Source organism: Athene noctua, chromosome 7 (genome assembly GCF_965140245.1).
Source record: "Athene noctua chromosome 7, bAthNoc1.hap1.1, whole genome shotgun sequence".
NCBI classification, from domain to species: Eukaryota; Metazoa; Chordata; class Aves; order Strigiformes; family Strigidae; genus Athene; species Athene noctua.
This window is the reverse complement of record NC_134043.1, coordinates 39,384,833-39,411,082: the sequence shown is the minus strand read 5'-3', so window position 1 is coordinate 39,411,082 and position 26,250 is coordinate 39,384,833. Positions and strand designations below refer to the sequence as shown.

General features: G+C 42.6%; 1 protein-coding gene across 4 annotated transcripts in view; it reads right to left on the bottom strand.

Moving 5' to 3' along the window:
* The window catches only part of SPATS2L (spermatogenesis associated serine rich 2 like), a 90,615-nt gene extending 73,218 nt beyond the window's left edge, over window positions 1-17,397 (bottom strand). Inside the window, exon 1 of one of the 4 annotated variants that reach the window (XM_074911247.1) lies at window positions 17,295-17,397. The gene's annotated coding sequence lies outside the window, so the exon portion shown is untranslated. Of the gene's footprint in view, window positions 1-16,650; window positions 17,262-17,294 lie in introns of those variants that run through there. The other 3 variants (XM_074911245.1, XM_074911248.1, XM_074911246.1) reach the window with 3 other exon arrangements.
* Window positions 17,398-26,250: the final 8,853 nt, after the last annotated feature.

Genomic DNA, 26,250 nt, shown 5'->3' with positions numbered 1-26,250 from the left:
CTTCAGTCTTTGGCTGATTCACAGATATCTCCATTTATTTTACTTTTCTCTACTCCCAGAAACAGTAAGAGGGTTTCTGTAGCCAACTCCAGGTACACTGTTAATGACTCTAGTAGATTTATGGAAAGCTCTCTCTTCACCAAGAAACTCATCCACATGTGCCCAGAGAAGAATTATTTTGGGAATTAACTTCATTAAAAGAAACTTATACTCATTTGTAACATACCAATAGAATGGCTGTCTCCGAGTTGTGACCTGTTGCAGGCTGATGCTGATGAAAAAATTATACTTTTCACTTTGCAGAATGCTTCTGTGGAGCAGGGATGACAACAGAATAGCTACCCAGGCACCTATGTTGTATTCAGTTCTCAGACTGAACACCGTGGAACGCATGAGACTACATGCCAAAATTGTTCCCCTGAGGGCAGGAGAGGAATTCTGAAGCTACATTTGGAAATATTCACAAAATGACATAAGATCCTCAGCCAAATGGTTATGACAGTTCTTCATTATTAACATTACTAAAGAAAATATTTCCTAGCACATGCCAAGCTAAGCTTTGTGCCCTTTTCCCTGCCCTGAACTGAGGATGCACATAAAGTATATCTGAAAAGCCAGTATCCCAGCTAGAGTTATCAAGACTGCCTGAAATACAAGCCATTATTTGTTATTGCTTGCTTCCAGTCAGGATTCCAGCTTTTGAACTTAATGAGTTTGTGCAGAATCCTAGAAGTAGTCCAGTATACTGGAAAAACATATTTAAAATAGAAAGCCTTTGTGAGTAGCCAAGTGAAATACTTGAGGAAAAAAAGAACATTACAGCTAAAGAAACTCTACAGCTTCTTTAGAGCTTACAATTTCATTTTGTTTGGGTTTGTACAGTAGCCTAGCCCATAAAGAAAAAAACAGGGTTTTTTACAATTGCTTTGCTTTATTTGAGAGTTGTGGGAATGATGGTAACCAAGCAACGCCACAAAGCTGGAAAGCCCTGGTTAAGACAATTGCTTATACCCCGATGAGCCAGGGTATGTTCAGTGCCTAGAGGAGCTATAGGATCTTAATTTTTGTACACCTCAGGGGCCACAAGATCCTAAAAAGAATGATAAAAAGATTCTGTACAATCTGTGGACTCTCCATGTCTCTGTGTGAAAGCTGCATCCTCTGAATTGAATTCTGCTGCCACTTGGGAGTCTGCTGTGAGTTTCACTTGCCATTTTTGCACACAAAGGTCAATCTGTCAGGAAAGCTTCCTCTTACTGAGGCTGAGGACCTCAAAAATAACATGCTTCAGACAGCGTAAGTGTTAACAAGTTAAAAATAATCTCCACAGATTTATCAGAAGATTTGCTGTGGTCCCATGTAAATTTGAGTATGTTCATTTACACAGAGTATAACCTTATAATTAATTCTGAAAGAATCATGAAAAGTGTCACTAAGCTCCAAAAAATATCCACAATGTTGTTTTCCGGGCAAAAACTATCCTCCCATTCATCTCTAGCAAATCACAACAATTAAGCATTTTACAGCTTCTACTACTAGTGACAGCTGAAATGCCTCATTTTCAATTCAAGTGCAATCACCACTATTTTCAAACTGGCACACCCTTCATGTAATCTGTCTTCAGGCTCCCAACAGAAGGACAGAGGCTTCTGAAGAAACTAGCACTTCATATTTTGTACATCTAAGCAAAATCACTTGTGCCCTCACTGTCAAATAGTTTTTATTCAGCACTTTATAAAGCAATTTTCTTAAACTGCTCCAAACCCAAAATAGACATTTTCTTAGTAAGAAAGCCAATGTATATGTATTTTTGTATACACATTTCAAGACATAATCATATTCTGAGAAAGAAATTTAAGTAAATTAGGCTTTTATGAAAAGTTCAAATTATTTGCTTACCCAAATAAGCAGTAGGCAGAGAAAATATATCTGAGTGCACATGCTTTTAATTGAATGAGGGATTATTTTAGGAGACAAAGGGTATCTGAACTTAATGTGTAGTGGATAATATATAAAGGCTGTGGATGCTGAGTTTATGCTGCAGTTTAGTAGGCATTGTTGCAGTAGCTTAATATCACAGGTAAGGCAGTGAGATCAAAAAGCAACACAGTTACAGAAGACATGTGCTTAACATACAGAACATGCAGACATTGTGAAATCTACAGGGTACATTAAAAAACTCAATCCTGAGAACACGTTTACAACCTTGCATGACAGTGATACTCAGTTGATGCTGGGTTTTGCTGTGCATTATGCAATATCAGAGACTACAATAAATAAGAATGAAAATCACCAAGAAGCCCCAACTACAGACCACATCTAAAGATGTCCCCTCCAAGTTACACTGGGACACAGGGATAAGGGGGCTTCAGGGGACTTGGTCTACTGCCACCCTCGCTGTGCATGTGAAAACACATCACACCATGAGTGTGAAAAGCAGAGCTTTTCATCGGGACTAAGTCATGTCATAACAACTGTATTGATTCTGCCTTTATAACAACATAAGAGGACATGCAATCCAAAGATGATGACAGCATCTCCTGGGAACCCTTTCTGGAAAGTATCCCAGCAGTGGGATGTACAACCTCCACCACCCATCGGAGCAGGTACCGCATCCTGCTCAGAGAACAACCACCCTGCCAGGGTCCAGTACTGCAGTGGCAATGGGATCTTCAAGCCCAATTCCACCTCACTCTATCCTAGTTGGCCTGATCTCTAGAAAGGAGAAGGACTGAGAACTCCCAGCCATCTATCATCTAAGCAACGTCACAACTCTTTTCTCCTTCCTGGTGCTCCTATAAGAGCTGAATGCAACCATAAAGCATGTTTTATAGTACAGAGCTCCTGGGATTAGGTAAGGGTTTTTCCTTATATAAAACTCTAGTCCTTATTTCTCTCCATTTAGAGTGGGGAAATACGCTCTTTTCTGGTTGCATACAAATTATAAAAATGGCATCATAATGAACAAAAATGAATAATGAGATCAATTTACAAATGTAAGTACAACTCTAACCTCTTTTTAAGTTTTAATAGGAAGGAGGAGCAAAATTACCCAGGGGATCTTGGTCAGACTCAGGAGTGTAAATGAGATCTCATCCCCATGTGGTATTTCACATCTCAAGGGAAAGCACACAGAGCTCTCGCAACCCTGAGACAGAAGGTTCCATGAAACACTAATTTGTACGTCAAAGCAGCCTTTTCATGGACATTACATACAAATAACAAAATAACCCCCAAAGTTTTGAAGCAAACTTCCCACACAGGAACTTTCTTTGATTTAAAATATTTCAGTCTGGGCTTCAGCTGAAACACTTGTGTCATTCTTTTACTTATGAGAGAATCTGGCTAAAATAAAGCAAAGATACAGCTTGGCTTCCTTTTCTGCTAATGAGTTTGGATAAAAGTGAGTGCTGGTACAAACCTGGAATGCCTTCAGTGGACTCAGAAACACCTTATACTAAAGGAAATCAGAGTTTGCCTCAGTTTATTGGCAGAGCACCTTCTGTATGGATCATTTATTCAGAATTCCTGTCTGTATTTACTTTCCTAGGAACAAACATTTATTTACTGCTGACACTAAGCCTCAGAAACTGACTTATGACTTGGCACCTCTGCTCCAAGAACCTCTGAGATATCAAGAGTAAAGTTTGTTCCAGTAACATCCACTCACCCACAAGACATAGTCTGCATATTTTATGGTACGCTAAAAAAAGTAACATGTTACATTTAACAACAGAAAACTGCATGGAAAACATTGCATGCATGCAACGTGGCCAAGCTAACATCTCTGACCTAACCATTGTTTTGCAAAAGATGAGACTTCTCTGGTTTAGGTTTGCAAACTCACAGTACATTGATGTTATTTATTCTTCCATTTTATTTCCCAAGATCTTAACTAGAAGGGGGAGTGACACAATAAAAATAAATATGGCTACAACCTATCTTTCTCATTTCCAAGATCTCCTGACTTTCACAGATGGACCTTCACAGTATAGGCTCTACTGACATCACTCATGAAATCAGCTCGGCATCACCCTTTTAAATCTAGTCCTCAGTATGAACAACTGAAGTTTTCACATGTCAGCGAATATCTTAACATCCATACCTGCAGATTTCAAACATACACTGCCTGACCGCCTCACATTCACCTTGATTAGCAATATGTTAAAAATTAAAATTTATCTCAGCCACCTTAGTACATAAGTATATCTCTTCTCCTAGTGAATTACTGAAGTCAATGAACTTGAGAAAGCATACGAGCAACTTCTGGTATATGTTCAGGACTACAGTGCACTGTAAAAGCTGGTCATTAAAAGTAGAATTACCAAGTTACAAAACAAGAGTTAAATGAGTACATCTTTTCGCAACTTGTATATAATGAAATGCCTCTTTTCACAGAATCATCAAGGTTGGAAAGGACTTTGAAAATCATCCAGTCCAACCATTAATCTAACACTGACAGATCCCAGCTACACCATATCCCTCAGCACTATGTCAACCCAACTCTAAAACACCTCCAGGGATGGGGACTCCACCACCTCCCTGGGCAGCCCATTCCAACGCCCAACAACCCCTTCTGGAAAGAAATGCTTCCTAATAGCCAGTCTAAACCTTCCCTGGTGCAACTCGAGGCCATTACCTCTTGTCCTATCCCTTGTTACTTGGTTAAACAGACTCACGCCCAGCTCTCTGCACCCTCCTTTCAGGGAGCTGTAGAGGGCGATGAGGTCTCCCCTCAGCCTCCTCTTCTCCAGACTAAACCCCCCCAGTTCCCTCAGCCGCTCCCCATCAGACCTGTGCTCCAGACCCTGCACCAGCTCCGTTGCCCTTCTCTGGACACGCTCGAGTCATTCAATGTCCTTTTTGTAGTGAGGGGCCCAAAACTGAACCCAGTCATCGAGGTGCGGCCTCACCAGTGCTGAGTACAGGGGTCAGATCCCTTCCCTGTCCCTGCTGGCCACGCTATTGCTGACACAAGCCAGGATGCCATTGGCCTTCTTGGCCCCCTGGGCACACTGCTGCCTCCTGTTCAGCCGGCTGTCAATCACCCCCCCAGGTCCCTCTCTGACTGGCAGCTCTCCAGCCACTCCTCCCCAAGCCTGTAGCCCTGCTGGGGGTTGTTGTGGCCCAAGGGCAGCCCCCGGCATTTGCCCTTATTGAAACTCCTCCAGTTGGGCTCAGCCCATGGCTCCAGCCTGCCCAGGTCTCTCTGCAGAGCCTCCCTACCCTCGAGCAGATCAACACTCCCACCCAACTGGGTGTCATCTGCAAAGTGACTGAGGGTGCACTTGATCCCCTCGTCTAGATCATCAGTGAAGATGTTAAACACAAGTGGCCACAACACCGAGCCCTGGGGGACACCACTGGTGACCGGCCGCCAGCTGGATTTAACTCCATTCACCACCACTCTTTGGGCCCCGTTTTTTACCCAACAAAGCATGCGATCACCCAAGCGTCAAGCAGCCAGTTTCACCAGGAGAATGCTGTGGGAAACAGTGTCAAAGGCCTTGCTAAAGTCAAGGTAAACAACATCCACAGCCTTTCCCTCATCCAATAAGCAGGTCGCCCTGTCGCAGAAGGAGATCAGGTTTGACAAGCAGGACCTGCCTTTCATAAACCCCTGCTGACTGCGCCTGAGCATCTGGTTGTCCCGCATGTGTTGTGTGATGGTACTCAGGATGAGCTGCTCCATCAGCTTCCCCGGCACTGAAGTCAAGCTGACAGGCCTGTAATTTCCCAGATAATCCTTCTGACCCTTCTTATATATGGGCATCACACTGGCTGATTTCCAATCTGTCAGGACCTTCCCGCTCAGCCAGGACTGCTGGGAAATGATGGAAAGCAGCTGGGTGAGCACCCCAGCCAGCTCCTTCAGCACCCTCGGGTGTATCCCGTCTGGTCCCATAGACTTGTGTGTGTCTGTGTGATGCAGCAGGTCACTGACTGTCTCCTGGATTGCAGGGGGGTCATTCTCCCAGTCTCTGTCTTCATTTAACACAAATCATACTAACAGTGAACTATCAGTATTCAAGCCACCCCTGAGACATTTCTGAAAATCTACCGCTGTCACTCCTCACTTATTTCCTGCCAGCAGGATCTGATTAGGGATCTGACATACCTAAAAGGACTACAAGACCCACTAGAACAGAAATGGTGTGTTAGGTGCATGTTACTATGCATGCAGAATTGACTGGAGGCATGACATTATTTCCAAGAATGAACTTAGATGGAAGAAAAAAGAAAAAAGGGAAGAAAAAAATGCAGACTTAAAATTTTAATTTAATTCCTGTTTAGAGTAGAAGACTTACACTATATGCTTTAATTACTTTTTAAATTATGTCTTCTCTAATGAGAAAGTAAAAGGAGATTTTTAACGACTTTAACGAGAAAGTAAAAGAAAGACTTTTTCTAATAAATTTTTTAATGCATTAAAAATGTTTTATGAGTAAGGCATTTCATATGTGGAGGTGGTAGGTGGGAAATAAGTATTTTAATCTCTCATATTTTAAAAAGGGTAACAGATAAAAACAAAACAGCCACTCCTCATTGTACTAGAGGCCAATTTTTTACCCAATTCCCTACATTCTTTGTCACAACTTCTAGCATAAGGGAAGGAATAAAGGAAAAACTCAATATGGTCTTCTGACACAACTGATCTGTCGATCCTCACTTCCAAAAATAAACATGTTGCAAATGCAAAAAAGAAATGTGAACTATCATAGAACACCATACGTAACATTAGCCCACCGAGGAACAGATGTGAAGCTGCGGAAGCCATCTTCTTTCATCACTGATACCTTGCTGTTAAGTAAAAAGATCACAGAAATTTAAGGAATACCTTTGCACTTCAGATATGTCTAAATATATAGTTATTTTATATTTTACCTAAAATAAAAATAAATTTTTAAAATAAATTGGAAAACCTGAAGACAGAGCTAGATTATAAAGTCTGGTACCAGAATATGAAGTCCAACAGTTTACCAGAAATATCATTAGCTGATCCTTCTCACATGCCTGACATTTAAGTACGAAAAGACTTCTGGAAACAGCCTCTCCTTAGGGTACTACTATGACCTAAATGTGACTACTGTATCATCACGGGAGGGTAAGGGATAGGGCCATTGGAGAAAAAAAGCAAACAAAAACCCCCAAAATGAATCAAATAATTCAAAACCTGAGCAAGGTAAACCCTGAGTGAGGGAGCTGGGATGAGGGGGGCCATGTAGCCAGAGCTGGTCAGGATCTGCAATCCAGGTTGCTTAATAAATATTACCTAAACCAACAGAACAGAGCACTGTTCAGTCAGGTATTTTTTCACGTTTTATGTAAGAGACAAACTTAGAAACCATCAAATCAATTCTTGTACAACTAGAATGGGAATGAGAATTAATGCCACAAGAGAAGCTAAGAAACTAACACTTATCAGCAACACAAACAAGTTTCCAGAGATTGGGGTGTTGCTTTGGCCCTACTCTTTACATACATATTGCATACAAAATGGAATTGGAGAGCCATTTTTGTAACAGCTCTGAAAGATGCACTCTCTGCATGAGTGTTTTTCTTCTGATGGTCTGCCATTTTAGTGAAGAGAGGTTCAACACACTTGAGCTCTTCATGTTTCTCACAGAGGAATGCTCACATCTGTCACTAATCACATGAATATTATCACATGGCTGTTAACATATAATGGCTAGGGGACCTTATTAGCAGTTCTCTTCTTGGCTTCTCCTTTCAAGAAATTCTGAGAACTCATATACTTCATTCAACTTCAGGTCAAATTTTTATACAAATGATCAGCCTGGATTTATTAACAACTTTTAAGCAAAAATTAAGATAATCTAATTTTTTCATATTTTGTTTTAACAACAACAAAAAAATCCTAGATTCGCATCAAAAGCAGACTCCTGTATGCCTCTAGGTTCCAGCCTATACCCTAAATATGGAAATAGCGTTTCAAACAACCTGGGGAGACAGCTAGAAACAGGCGAGGGTTGGTCCCCACATTCCTCCTCATAGGTTGACCCTGATGCAGGATCAAGCTGTGGGAAGGTAAATCTGATAGACTCTTCTAAGGAAGAAGCTACATGAAAATTTAAAACTGTCATGTAAAAAAGCATAGAGTCAGACCAGAGAAAATCATACTGTCTTTATTTCTTTATGTATGACAAGACAGGTCATACATACACTTCTTAGACTTCTTTGAATCCCATGTGCTGAACAACTTACATAACAGAGTTCAGATCATGCTGAATATGAGCAGCTGATACAATCCCATTCCATCACTACTGTATCTGACTGCTCTCTGGATGTTTCTTTTAACTACACACAGTTTATCTGTATACTCTGTGTGTGTGGATTTTTGTTGTTTTGAGTTGTTTTGGAAGGGGTGTTTGTGTTTTTGGTTTTTTTTTAATTTATTGTTTAAAACATTAATCCATGAACAGCCACCTTTCTACATTTGTATGAACAGAGAGGGTTAGTAATTTATGGCCTGCCTCTTAAGGGGTCCATCTGCTGTTCAAAAGCCTGTGTTTCCCTGTATTTTCTGTTTCAATTAACAACAGATTCCTTCCCAAATCTCCTTTCTGTGGCCAGCAGTGCAATCTGAAACATCCAAAATTTTAGTGTGTAACACCCCCTGAGGTCCCACCCAGAAAAATCCTAAACTAGCAAAAAGCAAAGCCTTTTATGGAGTCTGGTACCAAATTTGTTTAAAGACAAAATCCAACAAAATCAGCACACTCAGCAGACCATCCCAAGCCACCCTGGGTGCCAGCTGGTGCCAGTTCCAGCAGCTGCCCACACCTGCCGTAAGGCCTGCAGCAGGAACACGGCTCTGCCACAGCCTCATTCCCACAAACATGAGAAGCCCCTTCACATGCTCCTACTGCAAAGATCAAGATTTCAAATTTAGTTGTCCTTGCCCAGGTCTTTTGGCACTGCAAAAAAAACCAGCCCTTGCTATCATGCTGTTTGACCCTTTCCCTCTATTAAACCACTTCTGAAAAGCTGGGCTCTGACTTAGCAGCTCAGCAAAGATGCAGAGCCTGAAAAGATGAGTTCAGTCCAGAATGAACACTACACAAAACATATATTTTCTGTCATAAGGAACAGCAATCTCGAGATTTTTGTTTTCTAATTTACATAAAAGGAATCTTTGGTATCAGGCTGAGTAGCTCTCCAGAAGGAAGAGGTTAGTATTCACTTAAAATAGTGAATGACAGTTAGAGGTATACTCTTCAGTTTAATTAATGATTGCATTTACATTGCTTCATTCCTTTAAAATGATGCAACAACGGTAATGACTTTTTTTGCAGTTTAACAGACCTTGCAACTGCAAGATGATCCCTCTTCCATTTAACGAGCCCCTTATAATAGCTTAATAAATCTGGTTTTGCTCTTTGGCAAATCTCATTAAAATGCTTTGGAAAGTACCACCATTCATCTGAGTCATTCTCTGATTTTCAGAGGACCTGACTGCACACAAGTCCCGTTTAGAACTTTCTGCACTTAACATCTCTGAAAATCCAACACCAGGAAGGCAATTAGAAGTTTCCAACCTTTCCTCATCTACAGGGCAATGTGCAAAACAATTATGGTTGGATACAGTGTAATTTAAGAGAAGGGAACTGCATGCTAAAATGCTAACATGGGAACCTCAAGTCATTCCATTAGCACAGAGAAAGGCAACCCATTATTCTTTGTCAAGTGATGGCAGTGCAATGGATGAATTTACATACATGACCATCTGTTGCCAGATTACACAACAGCAAAGCAACTTTCCACACTGCCAAGTGTCTGCCCTTGTTCAGAACTTCCTTGGTTTTGCAGGCTCTCTTTACTACAGTTCACTCTGTGGACTGCAAACCCTCTCACAGAACCGTGAGAAGTTTCAGGACTGAGCACTACATTAAACACAGGACTAACACACTGCTGCCACCTGCTCCACAGTGGTCTCTCACGGCATATTCTAAGCACATATAACCAAACTCCCACTCACAATAAAAGAGCTGCAAAACTTCCAATACATGTAAAGCTCTGACAGGACCTTCATTTGAAATATCCCTTCCCAGAAACTAAGCTGCAAAGGACCTAGACTGCACCTATTGTGTCCCTCATAGACCCTATGTGAAGGGCTTGTGTCCCTCATGACAGGAAAAAAATTGTGAGGTTACAGGCCATGCTGTGATGCAGACCCAATAGTACACCATTAGAATCACCCTGTATCAAATAGTCCAGTAAACTTAATGTAAAAAATAATTCCACAACGAAAACTGAGAATATATTAAAAAAATCATATGGCAAAATACTGATTTTACACCAGTATCACAAAAGTGCAACTCTGCCAATGTTGAGAATTTCCTGTCTCCAGAATGTGCCAGAAAAATTATGACGTTTTCCATAGTCCCCTTTCACACACGGATAAACACTAGAGAGTCAGAGTTCTGATGTAAAGCTGATTATCTGCTCAGCTCAAGGTTTTCCCAACACACCACTCTTTGGATATTTATTTTACTTCTCTTAGGATAAAATAATAATTAGTGCATTAAAAAAAGTCAGTGCAGCTACCATAATCAACTCTATGCCAACCATGTTCTCTGGCTTTTTGCAAAACCTTCCAATCCACCCGCAATTCAGTAAAGAATCAGCATATGTAGATCTACAAGGCACAAGAGCACAGATATTAAAGACAGGTGTGTGGTTTTACCAACAGATAATAAAGGGAGAACTGTTTTTATTGAGTAACAATGAAGCAATGATAATATGCCACACTCTACTTGTGGATTTCAGTAAGCATAGGCCCCAAGAGAATCTGGTTCTAAATTAATAATATATGAACTGCTGCATGCCCATCATTTCCATCAGATCCTTAACGAAATGGCCAAATCTGAGGAAAACCCTATCAGGGCCAGGGAAGCCCTGATCTTGTATCACCATCACACAGAAAAGATATTCCCTGCAATTCCCCCCTGTTCACCCTCACCTCACAAGCTTCCATTCCCATTTGAGTATCTAAACAGACACGGTCAAAAACCCAGTGCCTTCCGACTGCCAGAGTGCCTTCTGGCCCCTGGGATCTTCCCTGACCTTCCTCCCTTGCCAGACCTCTTTCCAACCACCATCTTCTGCGTTCTTTACTACTACAAGCCTTCAGAACTCTTCTTACACAGCAGCTGCTCTAAGTCACCTGTATTTGCCTCACACTGCAGACCACTTCAGGGCACCGTTGGCAGATACACCTCTTGCCCTACCCACGCTACAGCTATCTGATAGAACACACCTGACCTTTCGACTCCTTCCTGCCGTTCTTTCCTTATGTTTCAAGACCCAGATGCCTCTCTGTTGGCCAGAGGAATCATCCAATCCTCTCTGGCTTCCACTGTGTTTGTACACGGCATAATTTGGCTATTGTGGAGGAAGAAACCCTCAAGTTCTTTGAGAATTTTAATGAGAAGTAGGTTTCCTTCTTTCACTCTAGTAACAAAATGGTGGCAGTACATGGGAAACCTCAGGAGCTGCAGGAACAAACACAAAAGCCTCTCTCCACCTGAGTGCTATGCAAGCAGTCTATCTCCACACCATCCCTCTCATCAACTCCAGAGCAAGGAGCACAAGCTCTGATCCTAACACCAAAGCACAACTTCATGCCAGCAGCTCAAGAAACCAGACAACTCAAAACAATTTCTAGTCAGCATTAAGCTGTTATTGGAAAACAGAATTATTAAAAAGGCAACATTTCATTCAGACTGCATCCTAAAGATCACCAAATAAAATTCTGCACAGGTTAGTATTACTGCACAAGATAGTTATTCCCTGCATCAACACAAAAGTCCCACAGTGATGACATTTTGGGACTTGCTGATTTTTCCACCTCTAGTATAAACCACAGTTTCTGAAAACATTCCCACTCAGAAGTACCACCACACTTACACTGCACGTGCAAGGCTTTCACTGCGTTTAATTTTACACAGAGAACTATACACAGCACTAATTTAAATACTAAAAGTGCATAGTTAAAGCGTAATGCAGAAATAGAAGCCAGAAGCTGGATGTGTGTAGAACAGTACATACTGAAAACCGGTTTTATATATTACTAAGTAATTCAGTCTGAAATGACCATTTGAGTACATGCTTGAGCTTAGAGTCATCCAAATCCCAAATACTCTTTTTCCTGGCAGCTGTACTTAAACCAGTAAGAAAGCCTCAAGTTCTGATCTGCCACCCATTAGCTGTCAGTCTGCATCAGTCTTGAGCAGCAATAAAAGCCACATGCCAAGGACAGCACTCAGGTGGACACTCCAGTGCTGAAGCTTCAAGGCAAGCTTTGCACAGGTTTCTAACAAAAGCAACCAGGATCCTGAAGAACTACCATCACTCAGAAACGTCTCATAGCACAAACACTATCTTTTGGTGCCGCTCCAGGTAAGAGTCAGTCAAACACCATATAACCTTGCATGGATTTTGCATAAAGCTGGGACAACAAACACCAGCCTACTTGCCCAGAATGCAGAGTGTTTATTTTGAAATGCTGCCAGGCAGGTTGGCCTTACCAGCACAGAAGGATAGCAACTCAACGAGACTGCGCTGTCAACACAACAGTGGCAGCAGTTTCTTTAATGCTAACTCAAAACACACCCACAACTTTCGAGGATCATCACCTCCCAAGAAATCATATTCACAGTCCACTTGACCATGCGCAACATAAACAGATAACATTGCTCAATACCACTCAGAACATAAAACAGCATCAGCCCTCTTAGAAGCATTTCTTCATGGAACCAACAGGTTTAAGTTACCACTTTAAAAAAAAGGAACAGAACAGACCTTCAGTCAATGAACATCAAACTGCACCAGACAGGCCAAAACCTGTCCCCAACTCTGAGCAACAGCACATCAATATTCAGAAACAGGTGAGGCTTCATTGCCATTTGAACTCTTACCTTTTCAACAACTTGCGGGATTAGATTCATCAGTAATTTAAACACTGGATAAAGTACACAGCCATAGGCATTTTTTTTTTCAGTCAGCAAACCACTAGAGAGAGTACTGAAAGGCCTATTATGAAAGCCAATCACTAGCCTTTTCTTGAATGACCACATGAAAATCGGTGACTGTTCCACAATGGATTGAAAGGGCCTTTTGTCTGAAGGAAAAGGACAAGGAGTCACAAAGTATTGCAGATTCATTTGTAACTCATGGTTTTTGAAGAAACTGCATAGTTTCAGTTAAGAGCAAACCAAGAAAAGAACAGGCTCTGAAAATGTTATGCCACAACCCTTTCCTACTATGTATATGTAGAGCATATTTTTAGATTAGTCTCTTTTGTATTACAAAAAGATGGGCAGGCATTCTATATTATTGTTGTTTTACGAGAGCAGTTTAAAACACATGCAGAGTTTTGACTTTATTCCAAAACCCTAATTAGGGTCTGCCCCTCTCTTTGCCTTGTCTAAACAGAAAATCACAGAAGCTTTTTTGGTACAAGATCTAGTAAAAGTATAATTGCACTGGGCTAATAAGTGAAAGCACTGTCACTGTTACTTAATAATCACTTTAGTAATTGAGCAAATTTGACATCACCCATCAAGTATATGGTGGCCTATTCAACAAAAAGATTTTTTTTATGCTGAGAAACCAGCACTTGACTGTTTAACTCTGAAGTCTGTTTCTGAAGTCTCTCACAAAAAAGGGTCAATTACATCTGCTGACAACTTGTCAGAAGTAAGAAATGTTTTCCTTCTCCACCCATCCCGATCACATTTTCAGTTCTCAGGTTTTACACGCAAATGCACACACCCCCAAAATGGGATTTGCACACATGATTTTATTACAGAGCTTCTAAACAAGCCTCACACAGACAAACTTTCAGCAGGAAAGACAGTGGAGGCTAATAAGCAAAACCAGATTTCTTCTAATCCATATCCAGAACTAGGGAGTTACTGCACCTCCATTCAGAAGCAAAAGTCACCACTGTCAGACGTGCCCTCTTCACCCGCCTGTTCCACTCACGTACTGTGAAAGCGAACAGTCAAAGAATGTCAGTTTTCACTCCCCAGCTTCTTGCCACATGCCAGAATTTATATTCCGGGGGCTTCCACAACCCCCCCTGAAATCAAGCAATATATTTCGCACACACCACTGGTCAAGGTGTCAGTCGAATTCAGCGCTTCTGAGCACCCTATCAAATTACATCAGGCAAGGAGCTGGTCTTTGGCATGTTACAAGACAGCACTACCCAGGCCAAAACCTTTGCTGCGGGAATTACCCACGATGCCACTTTCAGATACGTATCAGAAGTAAAAGTCCTGCCATGCCAAACATACCCCCAAGGTAACTACACACCCCATCATCTCATACTCTATAAAAAATGAGCTTACAGTCCTCAGGACTGTAAAGACAATCTTGCAAATGCAAAGCAAAGGCAAAAAAACGCTGCACCCTCTTTTTTGAGCTCAATGTGCTCAGAAACAAACAGGGCAAAGAGACCTGAATGGTACAGCCCCCTGCTAATCTCAAGGAAGTTCAGGGCCTGAAATATTTCATATGATAATGCTACAGAGTGTTGCTTTCAAATATTAGCAGGGGAAGGTGCCACGTCTAAAATACAAGCACTCTGCTATCAAAGTTAACTATTTCACTACTGTTCTTTTTTGTACACAAAGGAGAAACCTGCGAGAAAACTAGTGAAGCATTTAAGGAAGGAAAAGGCAGGAGGAAGAAGAGAGAAACTGAAGGACTGGGACAGTGCAGAAAAACATGGAAGATGGAGGAGACAGTGGCACCAGCCATAGGTATGAAGTCATATTTCCCCAGAATAACATGGACAATAGAAGCCTTAATGTTAACTACAGTTAACTATAAGTTATTTTTCTTCTCTTGATCTTTGTGCAAACCCCCACTGCCTCTGGGTCTTCTCCAAATTGTTAACGCAGCTTTACTTTTATCCTCCAGTGCACAGTGAAAAGTGGAGTTTGACCTTTTCTTTAGATGTGTAAAGCACCACACCAGACTGTTTTGAGAAAATGGTTGAGGATTTATTTTTTTTTGCGTTCTGCATGACTAGCATTACTTAACAGTGTCCAAAGACCTCTAAGGCATAAGCCCTAAAAACATACTAGGAATTACAGTCCCTAGAATGACAACAGAGGCAACGCATGTGGGTGAAAAAGAGCACAAATCTAACAGCCTGGGGAATTAATACCAAATACAGGTTGCCTACAAACTGCTGGCAAGCATAGCTTTGGTACTTCCCCCACTGCTAGAAGAAAACTCAAAGAAAATATAAAATACACTGCAGGCTGTTGGAACCTTGTTGTGCTTTCTCTTAAAAATAGGCCTGAACTGATTTCAGTTCCATACAGGTATTTCCTTAAAATTTGGGAAACAGAGGGAAGGTGTCCATGTTGACATAGTCTCATTTGCATTTCTTTTAGCAAGAAGGACTAGATAAGAACAACTGATAAAGATTCAGAAGCAAACTTCCCTCAACACAGGAAGTACTTAAAGATGCTTGTGTTCAATTTTTAGGCTCCTTACTACACGTCAGACAAAACAATAACTCTCAAGCACGTGTTCCTTCTCAGGCATCTGCCTGGGTATAAAGACTGTCAAAATAGACCCTTCACTTAAAGATAACCCTGAGAACATTTTGAAGGGCACTTAATTTACTTCATCTTAATCATAACACTTTCTTACACAGTAAATTTCCCAGAGTTATGACCTTACCTCCTTACGTGCTTATACAGCACCTGACACAGTACAAGCCTTATCTTGATTAGTGTCCCATTACATTTAACAGATCCTGCTGTTCTCATAAAGGGCCAAACTCCTTCAACTACCCTAACACAATTAGTGGGAGAACACTCACATACTATTAGCAGTGTTCAGCTCCATCAGGTTGTGATGGCGCCTCACAAAATTCATCAACCTGTTCTGACCTGGAAATCATTCTGCATTTACACAGTTTGACTGCATTCATGGCAACAATTGTGGCAAGGGCACAGTGCCCTGCTCACGGCAGCTTGAAGACGCCAGTTAGTGGTGCTCAACAGGTTACCACCCAGGATTTCTTTCATGGCCAGTGCAAATACGTTCCCAGTTAACCTTGACATCCTGCACGCAGCCGTTTTTTTCACTTTCTGAGTATAAAGTTTTTAGTTTATCATCACATTTTGGAAAACATTTTATGACTGCATCAGGAGCTCAAAGAAACTGAAGACTCTTTACACACACACAGGTAATTTAAATTTCAAAGTTAACAGAAAATAATTTCCACGAAGATCATTAGTTGCCTTAAAGCCCATTTTCAAGCTGAATCAACCAAATCAATCCAGGGGAATGTGACCTGGAATGAAATAGGTGAATTTTCTGTGGCGCCTTTTATCCTAAAGCAAATAAATCTGATGGTACAAGTGATTCACATCTCAGGATGATGAGGCTGAGGAAGAAGCTTCACTATTCATTTACAGCTCAAAGGAAGTATGGCATTCTGATAGAGAATAAAAGAATACTGCCAGCTACCCCTGTTTATCGACAAATTCCACATCTATTGATTAAATTCTTCAGGCACAGTAAAAAACGAACGCTAAAAAACCACCCCAAACCAACCAAAACACATCCACACCCCCATCACCTTAGGGGTCTTTTTACCTTGGCGCAGCTAGAACAGATCCTCCAAGGGGCGGGTCCGCGCAGAGCCCGTGGCCAGGGCACAGCACCCTCGGTCCCCCGCCCGCGCTGTGCCAGCGGTGTGCTCGCAGCGGCGCTCCGCAGCCCGGGCACAGACGCACGGGGCGTTTCAGGGACGAACGAGCGGCTGGATCCGCGCCCCCGGCCGCCGAGACAGCCCAGGGATAAACGGCTGCGCTCGGGAGGACCGGCTGCCTGTCCCCCCCGGGCCGGCACTGAATCATTTACGACCCAGGCTGTTACCGAATAGCCTCCAACAGCCCAGCGCAGCCCAGTTTCGGCTCCGGCGGCGCCCGGGGGCTGGCGGAGCGGCGGGAGCGGGCCAGCCGCGGCGAGGGGCTCCCAGGCACCGGCAGAGCCAGCCCCGGCGCACGTCGGGCGGGGTCCGCGGGGCCGGGCCGGGCTGCGGTCCCCGTGCCGCCGGGAGGGGCCCCGCCCGCCTCGGCGCCTCGGCTCCGGGGCCCGAAGCGTTAGAGCAGCGGGTGGGGTACCGGGCGGCACCACAGTAACCGTCCCCCCTCGTCAGGAAACTCGCGGCGGGCCCTCCTCCGCGCCCCGCGGCTGCAGGGCAGGGCAGGGCAGGGCAGGGCAGGGCGGCGCCTTACCTGGGAGCCGCCGGGCCGCCGCGGCAGAGGCCGGGGGGAGGCTGGGGACCGGCCGGTGCCGGGGCGCGGCGCTGACTCCGCCGCCCGCTCGCGGGGACGGGACACGCCTCGCGCCCCTCCCCTGCGCGCGCGCGCGCGCCGGCCCGGGCCCGCCTCAGTAACGGCCGCAGCGGCCCCCGCCCACAGCAACGGCGGCGCCGGGAGCGGGGCCGCCGCTCCGCCTGCGCTGCCTGCTGCCGGCGGGAGCGCAGCCCCGGGCCCGCGGCGCGCTCACCGCTTCCGTGTGCGCCTCCCGCCGCCCGCGAATAATAATAATAACAAAAATAAAGCCGGAGCGGCGCAGCGACGGCTCTCGGTCCTCACGGACAGACCTACCCCAGAACCCGCACTGAGCAGAAGGAAGCAGGCGGCACCAACCCCTGCTAGCGCGGGAACCTTCCCCTCTGAATGCTCGTGGCAAACCACCAGAATATAAAAACTTACCGCAGAGTTTTTCAGTGATCAGTGCTTTAAAATGCCGCCTAAAAGCTCCAAAGAAAATATGTACTCGGGGTTGTTAAAACAAAGCTAAAGGAGCAATAAATAACTGTCCTCTTAAATTTGAACACGAGAATGTGGAGGTACAACCACATGCCTGGAACTGAAAACGTCAGAGCAAATTTTCCATAAACAACCCTAATCTGGATTTACTATCAGTATTGGTGTCTTACACCGCCATCAGCGTCCCTTAAACACATACCACTTCTCATTCTCGTTAGCAATGTGAGCCACAAGTACTGGGAAGTCCTCGCATTTCCTCTCCAACTCGCTGCATACCTGTCTTCCTGCTAATGCAGAGGAGACTCTCTGGGTCATAACAACCTCTACGTGAACTCCCTACCCTCAGCCAGAAAACTAACTTCTTGCCCCTTCCCGCACAGTTTGGAGGCAGCACTTAGTATTTTCAACCAAGGATTCCCAAGCTGCAGCATGGAAAATAATTCAAGGTGAGGTTTATAGTAAGAACGTACCCAACCCACCCTCCAAACGGGGCAGAGCTGGCAGCGTTTCCTCAGGGCAGACAGGTGGGCTGGCCGAGACCCACCTCGGTGCGATGGCACGCAACTCTCTGTGACGGCCGTGCCCAAGCAAACCTCGCTGCGCAGTTTCGACTCTATTCAGTTGCAGTGGCTTCATGGAATGAGTATCTGGTGAAAGGACTTGTCCACCTGCTGCAGAAAGCTGGGCATGAATTAGATATTCAACGTTATGGTGAGGCCACAGGTTCAGAATTAATGCTTCAGGTGGAATCATGTCTTCAAAACTATTCAGATCTTCAGTAAATACTGGTTTATTTATGCAACGTAACTTTGCATGTCCAGGGCTGTATTTGTGTTCCAAGAGTGCTCTTTATAGCATTGCTGACATTTATCTGCACCCTGAGCTGTATGAATTTTGCCTGGGAGTTTTGGAAACAATCCTGAAGTTCAAGAGAACGGCGCATTATATTCGTAAAACAAGGGTGCCACTGACCTTTCAGCACAAGAGAATAGATGTGAATCACGGACCTGAGACTCATCTAAAGGAACACAGTGGAAACACATAGGATGAAAGGCTCTAAAGGCTTTACAAATTATATTTGGATGGGGGAGAGCAGGGAGAAAGAGAATGTGGGAAAAAGAAGAATGAAAAAGCATCCTGCTGTCTAGCTCATGCATAAACTGTATGTGCTCAGCCAAAGGTCACTCCTTTTATTTTCTCATTAATTTCAATGATAGTAGATGGTATATGAAGAACAATCTAAAAATAAGAACAGACAGAAATAGCTTCAGGTTTTGTGTAACAGAGTAGTGGGAAGAAAAACCTCAGCTGCAACTTTATTTTATATCTTCACTTTTGACTTTTTAAAAAGTGACTTAAAGTTAATTATTTAAGATGAACTGTAAATCTATTTAGAAAAGTTAAACAAAAATGAAGTGGTCTACTTTTAATGTATTTTCCAATAAAGAAATTAATTCTTGCGACTTTTTTTTCACCCACCACTGTCGGTGAGAGTGTATTTGTACAGTTCTGAGAGTGAGTTGTCTGGGGACTAAACACAAGTGAGGAAAATACTAGGTACTAGTCTGAAGTGTAAACAAATAGATAAGGAATAACAGCTTTGGGAAGCCTGCAGGTGCATGCAAAAGCTGGCACAAGGAAATTGCCAGCCACAGCAACTGGAAGCAGGGGCCAGAATGGGAACCTAGAAGGGATCATGAATATTCTGCAATGAGAATCATGAATGCCTGCCTCAAACAAATCTTCAGGAAACAGGAGCCCTTCGTACACAGACTGATGCAACATCTGCCAACTTTTTTCTAGGGAATAAAGGGCGAATACCTGGAAACTGATCTCCAGACAAGGTGCCACATATTCTACACCAGTGTTGAAGGAGTTTTAGCATTACTCCACCAGCTTTTTAATTTTTGCAGGAAATTGATTTGCAGTATATTTGGCTGTATGCTGAACCTACATTTTCAAAAAGAGGACACCAGCTGCCCAGAGTGTGGTTCTCATCATTTTATGCCAAATACCAGTATGAACCTTATGGTCAACACATGTTGCAGTTTGCCATTCCTCTGTAGAGATTATTCATTGATAAAGGTAAAAAGATAATCAACAACAATTAAAGATCCTAGCTGGAACCTTTGGCCTATATTAGAAGCAAGATGGCCTGGACAGAGCACTGACTTTGGATTTTGCATTAACTCCTCAGCTGACAATATTTCCTATACAACCTTGGCCATATTTCTGATGTGACCACTGACAACTCATTTCACTTCTCTGGGCCTCAGTTTCCCATCTGCAAAAGAAGAAAGGAATTTCCAAACGTCAATGTGTATGTATACATGGGACACCAATCAGTGTATATGCCAGGTGTAACTGTACAATATAGTAAATTTGGCAGTAAAGGTGCCTTAATGATTTCTTGCTCTCTTGCAACCTCCTTGTCTCCATCTTGGCATTGTAATCTGTTACTCTACTCAGTTTGTGAAACTTCTCCGCAAGACCAGACCATGAAAATGACCTAGGCTAAAAATACCAAACCCCTTTTCTGTAAATATTTTTTAACCAAGATCCAGTTGATATTGAAGCTCTGGCAGCTTGTGACCTGGCATGAAAAGGACCTTGAAATCTGACATGTCATACTCTAACATCTGATAAATGAGCTGCAGTAATCCAGAGGGATGTCACAACACAACCTTTGAAAATTCTTTGTATCTGAAGGGGAAGAACACATTGCCGCACACAATATGGGTTTGTATCTTGTGCCACTTGATTACGATTGGGGCTAAGGATGGAGCAGGAACCAACTGAGTGCAAAGGTAATAAAATATATCCCCATGTAATTGTTCTATCTCCTTTCTTCTTCAAACACCTACTGCTCCCACAAGACTGAAAGACTCCAAAGCTTCAGTTACATCAGTAATACCATGTCCTTTAGGGTTGCTTCTCAGCAGTTTCACAATACTACCTGAAGCAGGTCACTGCCATTTTTCCTGGCTTACAGATAAGAGACAGCAGCACAGAAAGAAATGGTGCAGAGAACTTCCCAGCTGCAGAAACGAGACACAGGTCTTGTGAGTCCTGCCCAACGCATTCCCTGCAAAGCTTCACCTCCTGCCCTTTGGGGAGGCCCACTGCCTCACCAAAGGGACTGGGTGCCATGTGCAGCAACGGGACTGGAGACCACAGAGCAGCAAGGACAGGCTTCTGGAGGGGAGCTGAGGTGTGTCTCTCTACATATGTATTTGTTTGTCTCTGTGTATTTATTTGTTGGTTTCAATACCAGAGTCAAGTGGTTAAAAGTTTGTTAATTGGCAACAAATTAAATCAGTTGAAACTCCCCTGGCACAAAACTGTTTCTGGCTTGCAACTGGGGGAAATTGATTCAACACAGAAATCTGGAAATAAACTGGTACAGTCACAGTGGCCTGGCAACAGATCTGAGGGTGAAGATACAGAAAACAGCAAATTACATGGCTCATGTTGTATGGCAGTTGCTAATCTAGGGCATAAAAAAACATGGCTCTTTTAAACCAGGAGATGGACTGATAATAACATTTTATCCTGGCTTTTGTTAACCGCACTTAAAAACTGCAACCTTAATGGAAAGAAGTTCAAAGAGAGGCACCAGAAGTGATTAACAGGGATATGTCTTCAGGAGATAGATGTTTACATGCTTGTCTGAGGAGAAAGCTGCCAAGCAAAGAAAAGACAGAAGGTCCTTTCAAGGGACCTGTGTGGAGTCATAAGAACCATTACATAGAGTTAACAACATGGAAAGAAGAAAAAGAAGATTCACGATAACCATAAAAAATTCTGCCAGTCAGTCACAATGGACCAAAAACCTAGAGAGGCTGGATTTCTACACGTTAGCAGCAGAAAATTGTATTAAACATTCAGAAAATTTTTAAAATAGAAAAGCCCCTGCATTTGCATGTGTGATCCCAAGCAAAAAAATCAAGGAAGACAGGTTTTTTTGGTTCTCAAAGCAACAGGTCAAATTCAGAAAGGATAATTCACAACCCACACATAAGTTAATAGCCATTATGTTTGCTCAGACAAGGCCTGAATTTGATTAAATGGTTATGAGCACGTAGGCTATATCCTATATAAACAAAAATCTGTTTTGCAATGAGATTATTTATATCAAAGATGATTTCAACTGCTGCTCTGAGATCTCGCATTTAGCTAAAAATACAATGCTCTCCAATGGCTGTGACAGTCAAAGTACAATATTCTAAGAAAGATTTTTATTTTTAATTTTTTTAAGATTGTCAAGAGGCTGGTTAAAACCTTCACAGAAACATGCAGTTGAAAAAAGAACCTGAGCATTTTCTGATTCCAGAAGCAATACAGCACTATCTTGTGGTGTCTGCTTCAGATTGAGTGGACTTGAGCAGGGTGGTAAAGACTTAAGAATGACTGGAGTTCGAAAACAAACAAAAAGAAGCCTTGAGCTCGCTCTTGTAGTAAATGGGAAAGAAGTGAGGGAAAGCCTGGCAAAAATCAGCATAATAGTAGGCTTATTGTTGAATCTGAAAGCTTCACTTTCCAACAGTGTCCCTTTTCTGGGAAGCTACACAACCACTCTGAAAGCTCTTTCTATAGAGATGATAAATCTATGGTGGAGATTTATGCACATTCAGATTAAGTCAGGAAATAAGTAATGAAAAGGATAATTAAATAGAGAGACAAAAACCTAGAAGAAAAATTACCAAAAGCCCCCAAAACAAACACAGCTAACAATACACCATGATATATCAGGTCCTGGGATTCTGACTCTGACTTTGGCACCTATTCTTGCTCAAGCAACATTCAGGGTGAGCAATCTCATCCTCTTCCACTGTGGTTCCCAGGACTCCAGGGAGAGGCACTCTGCACAGTGGCAGATTCTGGGCTGTAGCAGAGTGTGTGAACAGATGAGGCTTGATATCTTTGGTCCTCTCATCTTAGCTGTTTCTTTTTGCACAGGTTCTTCATTCATCAATAGATGGAAATGCATAGGAAGAAAAGATATTCTGTACTTATACATGGGATTGTTTGAGACCACAGCCTACCTGCTCCTGTGGGAGCATCCAGAAAGGAGGGGAAAGATACAGAGACAGCTCTCAGTGACATCAGCCAATCCTAAAAAAGGCTGTGGTTGACTGGCGTCACTGGAAAAGTTTCTAATCATGGCTGCAGTTCCAGGATGTTGAATGCTCATCTTTTGATGACTTCTGCCATGCATTCAGGGTACTGGTATGTGCTCAGCACTAAAGAAACAGCTGGAAAACTTCCTTTAGTTAGCAACAGCAGTAGACTTTTCCTCTGTGGTTGGACAAGACCCTGGGCTGAAGAGGCTAGTCCAACTCGGGTGCCTAAACCAGCAGCCTCCGTGCCTATGTTGTCAGGGAAGCTATAGGTGTCCCACTGAGTCTACAGGAGCCGTCGGCCCCATAATCACTAGAGTCAGTGCCTGAAGTTAGACTGTGAAAAACCCCGGTGCAGAGATGACCTTAACAGTCACAGCGTTACTTGCATTACTTTCCTGTAGCACTTGCCCGTAAGGAAAACTACTCTCAGTAACCCAGAGACACTCTGCCACTGGCTGACTCTAGCAGTTATGGCTTTACGTTCCCAAAGGGCTTGGTCCACCCCCAAAACTCCAGCAACAAAAGAACAGGGAACATCCATTAGCTGGTAGCACTGGTAGATGGCTGTCCTCTGTCTGGACTCGATGCTCTAAGAGGAAAATCTGAGAGTTCATAACCTAAATGAGAACTTTTGAATGTTCCAGTCTCCATTTTATAACCAGCAGCCCAGTCTTTCCAGGCACAAATGTGAGGTGCTGTGAGAGCCGGCTCCTTTGACACAGGGGTCACTTCTCCCCTTTCAACTTTACAAGATCTACAGCTGACTCAGAGTGTTGATGGTAAAGCAAACACACTGACTGAACAAAATTTAGTGAAAAAGCCCTTCTCTTTCACATTACTGCAACTCTAAAGCATGCAAACTCAGTACTGTGTCATAGTCCAGTGAGCAAATTACCCCAGCTTTAAAGATATGGTATACAAATGCTGCAGCTCTGTGAGAATCTTTAATTTGTGCACCATGACTTTTTAATTAATTCCTTTATTTATTTATTAAATCTTGTCCCACTTCTCTAAAGTGGATTCAGTCCTAGTGCCTGATTAATCTCATGTGGGAGATTAATCTCATGTGGGAGCTAAGGACAGATGCAGATGAAAAAACTTGACGTCTAAAAGATGTAGATTTGCTTCCAAGTTTTGCAGCTCAAGATGATCTATAGTAGAAACTATTTACAATCCTTTCTCCCACACCACTGGACGAAAAAAAAAAAAAAGTTCCACACAGTGTGGCAATTCCAATTTCTACAGTTCTATCCTAGGCGGTGTACAAAATGGTTACTTCAGCCCTTGCCCTCTTTCTGCTTTCTGCTAACAAGAATAATTTACAAGTGTTTGAATTTTTTTCCATAGGGGCTGGGTGAGTTCATTGATGGCAATTTACTTTCTGCTACTAGTAAGCCAGGCTCAATTCGAACAATAGTCTTGAGGTAAAAAGCACCATATCACTTACTAATTGCACAAATCAAAACAACTTCCCTTAAACACTGAATCTGCTAGCAAAGTATTCCACTGCCATTTGCAGATGTATGGGAGTTTAACTGACGCATTGGTGTAATGAACTAATGTGTGTGACAGGGCACGATGCAAACTAGGGATTACACTCAAGGGCTGGCTTTGCATACGGACATTACTCTGGTCTCCTTCACATCAAAAAAAGGTCATCTGCACAACACAATTCTAGTCAGAAGGAAAAAGAAAAGAGCAAAAATATTCATGCTTTGGAGTGTGGTTTCAACATCTGGAATTCACCATGAAACTTATCTGGGAAGTAATGTAAATAGTGGAAGTGGCACATTTAAATTGTGATTTAACTACTGGAGTCAGGAGTTTGGCAGTTGAGGTTACTGTTGATACAGTGACACATCTGCCAGTATTCAAAAGAAGGGTTGGCCAACACACAGAAACATATAATCAGGTTGGAAAAAACTAATAAATGCAAGGATTACCATTTTAGTGTGGTTACACAGCACTCAGGGAATTAAAGGAAAGCAGTAAAAAATAGATAACAAAGACAGAAAAAACTAAAAGGCATCAAAAACCAAGGGATAACAAGGTTTGATCAATCAGCAGCGTGCTTTAGAAGTACAATGATAATAACAGAAAATATGCCAGCAGTGTGATTCAGAAATTACGAAGGTAATTTAAGGTTTAATTCAGAATGATGCCAAGCAGAGATTTGGTTTGTCTCTGCAAAGACTCAAGTGAAGCTCAACATGGTAGAATCCAAATCCCTTAAAGGCAGCTCTATTTAAGAGGGAGAAAGTCCCAGCTCAGAAAGTGCCTCACCCATGGCTGCACAGGAAGGCTGTGTCAGAACTGAGGACTGAACGCAGCCCTCCAGCAGGACCCTACCTTACAGTAGCTGTTGAAAGTTACCCTAAAATTAAATGTGCTTAACACACCACTCTGGCTAAAACAAGAACAAAATCTGTAGAGGTGCAATTACTTGATTTAATGCACAAACACATCTTGCTACTTCCGAAGACCAGAAAGGACAGCTCATAGACTAAGAGAAGACAGAGCTGACATTAAAAGAACGGAAGACAAAACTGAAAAAGGGACACATAGATATATAGATACATATACACACACCTTAAGAAAACCCCAACTTTGGGGTCATCCTTTGTTCAATTGCTCTACTGCGTGTAACAGAATTCGCAATAGTTCTGTAGTCATTCTTCCCAGATCTTCTAGAATGTAAGGAACATGTCCCACTTGCAACCCATTTTATTATACAAGAATATCATTCCTTATTAATTCAAATCCTTAGGATGGCTTCAAAATTTTATGAGAAAGATATCATTATTCTATGCCAGAGCACTTCTCCCTGAAGGATATATAAGGAGTTAACTCACACAGATGCATATTGTAACTTATCAGCACTTCACTGCCATTACCATGACAGCAAGGCAAAGACCATTTTGTTCTGTCCCAGTCCTCCCTCAGCAGAACTGCCCGTTGACTTCCAAATTCAGAACCTTAACAGAAACTGTTTGCGGTCAGATTTTGCATTGTGTCGTAAGAGCTCAATCTGATATGAAATGTAATGAAAAGGAAAGGTAGAACAAAAGGCTGTCCTTTCATAAGGCTAAATGAACATTAAAAAGCTGATTATGCTGTTTGCCATACAACACGCATACAAAGAATCAAACAAAACTCAGAACAAGCATTTGCTGGGGTAAAATGTGCCAAAAAACTACCTGAATCTTATTTTGTTGGAGTGCACCAAAGAAGCAGACAAGAAAATGTAACATGCCAGCCATCATTATACTTCTGATCCACATATCCAATAGGTT